The sequence below is a fragment of the Corvus brachyrhynchos genome, unplaced genomic scaffold (assembly GCF_000691975.1).
Source record: "Corvus brachyrhynchos isolate BGI_N302 unplaced genomic scaffold, ASM69197v1 scaffold130, whole genome shotgun sequence".
In the NCBI taxonomy this organism is placed as follows: Eukaryota; Metazoa; Chordata; class Aves; order Passeriformes; family Corvidae; genus Corvus; species Corvus brachyrhynchos.
Window position 1 is genome coordinate 928,861 of NW_008236193.1, and position 3,661 is coordinate 932,521.

The window sequence follows — 3,661 nt, forward strand, 5'->3', positions numbered from 1 at the left end:
GGGATTCACACGCCCCGAACAAAGAGTCGGGGCCATTCCTCCCACTCCAGAAATTTCCCCAAATTCCCCAACACCAACACGACAAACCCGCCCTGGGAGAGTGGCCAGATTTGATTTATGTCTTTTTGCGGACAAAGAAAAAAAAAAAAAAACAAACGAGTGAGGAAACGTTTCCTGGTTGCATTTGGGGTTTGGTTGTTGTTGGGAGGGGTTTTTTTTAATGAGTGAAATTTCGGTGTTTGCAAGAATTCCTGGTGCCTCCATCCACACATGGCTGCAAAAGTCCTGGCCCAAGCGCACAGAGCAGGGAAAGCAGCAGCACCATGGGCCCCGTGGTGGTGCTTGAAGCTATTTGGCAACCCCCCCCAAAGCCCCTTTTTGATGTAAAACCAAGCTTTAGGGTCATTTTGGGGGAGATTTGCTCCGGTAAGGTCACGGTTCCCTGTGCCGAGCGGTGTGAGAGCAGGGAGAGGGCTCCACAAGCTCTTTGAGGGCTGGTTTCCAACATATCCCGGGGGGAAAAGGCGATGTTTGAGATGATGTAGAAAATACAGACTGGGGGGGAAAATTGGGGATTTTTTTTTTTTTTTTTTTTTTACATTTAACTTGCAGCCAAAAAAACCAATAAAAAGCCACAGCAAAAATCCTAAAACCCCTTGAAATTCCTGCAGAATAATTCCCTGAAATCTGCTAGCAATTTTTAAGCTGAAATCCCCCCCTCATCAGCAACAATTTGACTAGTTAAAAACCTGCTTTAGAAAGAAAGAGAAAAGGGGGAAAAAAAATCTCTTTTCATTGCACGTTTTGGCTTTGAATCGAGCCAGGCCAGACCTCTGCCTGTTTGGGACCCAGGCCAAGAGCCATATGCAGGAATAAAGTAAATAAATTCTGGTCAAAACCAGAATATTCTCCTTAAAAGTTATTTTAAAAGCAAAGAAAGGCAGCAACAAAACTATCCCAACATGGATTATTTCCCTTTCTCTCCCGCTTTCCAGAGAGGGACGTGGCTCGGCCGTGCCGTTGCGCCCAGTAGAATGGGACCTTGGAAAAAGCCCTGCAAAAATGCTAAAAATGAGCCCAAGAAAAGGGTTAATGAGGCTGGGGGATGTTTCCCCGTGGCGATGGGGGGGCATCCAGCCCTGTGCTGCTCCGCGGGTATCTGCACCCCCTTGGCTGAGCCCAAAAGTTGGCATCGAGGTGTCTTAGCAGCACAAATCAACCATGAAATGCCCTTTAGAAATAAAATCCAGCTTTGAGGGGGGGCCCCACAATTTTCCACTTGTTCCAAGCACTGGTTTTATAGACGGGGGGTCGTGAGCCCACAAACAGGCCGGGATAAAAACCCAAGGAATGAACAAAGGGCCTGATCCAGCCACTCCCTGGAATCGGGGTAACTCAGCTTCCACCTCCGGGCTTTAATGCTTGCGAAAAACCACTTGGAGAAACAGAACTGCGCCCCAAATCCGCCCCACACTTCTTGTTTTATTTGAGGCAACAGGGATGGCCTGCATGGGAAAATTAAATTGGGTTTGGATTCCACCCCCATCCTCAAAACGCCGTTTACAGGCAGCCTGGAAACACAAAAAAAATCAGGATTTTTGTATTTTTAGTCTTTTTCTGCCTGGGATTTACACTAGGAATTGGGGTTCAGGCTGAGGGGGCTGCAGTGAACAGGGGGGAGTGGGGACGGTTGCTGCAGGGTTTGGTGGCAGCTCTCCGGCCCCATGGGCAGCACAGCCCATGGCACCCCAAATCCTGCAGCACCCCCGGGGCTGGGTGACCCTCCAGATGAGGAGTCAGGATCTGGGGTGCCCTTTGCTCTGCCTCTGGCCCTGCCAGTGCCAGGGGACAGGTGCCACTCACTGCACTGAAATTACTTCCACCCTCGGCCGGTGCTGATGAGTCCCCGCTGACAGCGGAGAAATGGGATCAGTTTGGGAGAACAGACTGCAGGATGAATTTGGGGGGACACAAGGTGTGGAAGCCCACGGGGATGTCTCAAAACCAAGGGCAGCAGCCCTTCAGCCCCAGCTTTGAATCACCCAGGAAATACTTTTAACAGCATTACAAAAATAAATAACTACGGCAGTTGTTTATTTATTATAAATAAATAGAAACGATTATTTATAATAAATAAAGAACTTCTTTATCATTAAGAAATAAATAACCCCTTCCCCATCACCCTGCACACCAGGGCCTCGCAGAAGGGAAACTAAAATCCCAGCCCTGCTCTTTCTCTCCCATTTTCCCTCCTCGCCTGCCCTGGCACCACCAGCCTGGCACGGCCGGGCAATCTCCCACGGACTGAACCCAAATATCCACGTTCCCCCCAAAACACGCCGGGCCAGGGGAGACGAGGAATCGCTGGAGAAAAATAAAACCCTGGCAGGAGAGAGGGAGCTGCCAGCGGGCACCACGGCGGCCTTGGAAGCGGTTAAAAATTGGAAAATTCTTCCCAGGGTTTATTTTTGCGCCGTATCGCGCTCAGGGCCGGGCAGAAAATGCAAACTGTGTTCTGCGAGCAGAGTTACCGCCGAGTTTACATTCCTCGAGGCTTCTGGAGCTGGGACGAGGCGAGGGAACTGCTCATTTCAGCCTTTTTTTTTTTTCAGCTTTAAAACAGGGAAGTGGCTTTTTTGGGGGGAGCAGATGGTGATTAAAAAAAAAAAACCCTAAAAGAAAAAAGTTCTTGAGGTTTTAAATTTAAAGAATTTTTCTTTTTTTTTTTTTTATAGACAGCTGGAATAAAATTAGATCTCATTTCCATAAGGCCGATGGCCGTACTTGTGTCTGACAAATAACTCAGTAAATATATGCACGTATAGAATATAGATATATACAGGATAATACAATACCCTGTGAACGTACAAATTAACATCCAGTATCTTGGTATGCATGTGGTGGGTTTAGCAGGCAAAGGGGATACGGGGGATGGACAAAATAAACCTCCAGTGTATCCAAAATCCCTGCTAAATTTGAGCTGAGCCCTTGTAAAAATGATCAGGCTCAGAGTACCCCCCCAAAAAAAAATATACATAAAAAAGAGGGAGAAAATCATGGAATAAAAACTAGTGGAATGACTGAGTAGTTTGCTTTAATTTTATTTTTTAAATATATAATAAATTATTTAGCATATTATTTATCACATTGAAACCATTTGAGCTCAAGGCAGACAGAGATTATGTTCCTGTATGTTCAGGACTACGGAGCGTGCCGAAAAATCCAGGCACATGGTGCACGCTTCGGCCCTCAGCAAACTGAAAAAATATCTAATTTTTCTTGCCTTCCTGTAGAAAAATATGGTTATTTGAAAGGATTAAGAGATTAAAGGATTACTCGATAACAAGGGTTAAAAATCCAGGTCCAGACACAAAAGGGGTCAATAGAAAGGAGGGAATCGCTCTCCCCCCACACACGCCCTTCACCGGTCCCGGACCAAACCCAGTGCCTGAGTCGCTGCCAACTTTTGAGTGGGACTTGGGAGGGGGCAAAGCCCCCAAACCCCCCAGCCCCGGCCGCAAAGAGGCCTCTGGCTTTAAGAGATGGGGGGGGAATCCGGGGGTGTTTCTGGGGAAGGGGTGAAGGGAAGGCTGGGGGAGCAGGGATGGGTGGGGAACCCTGCAGGGGATGGAGGGGCAGGGATGGAGGATGATGGTGAGGG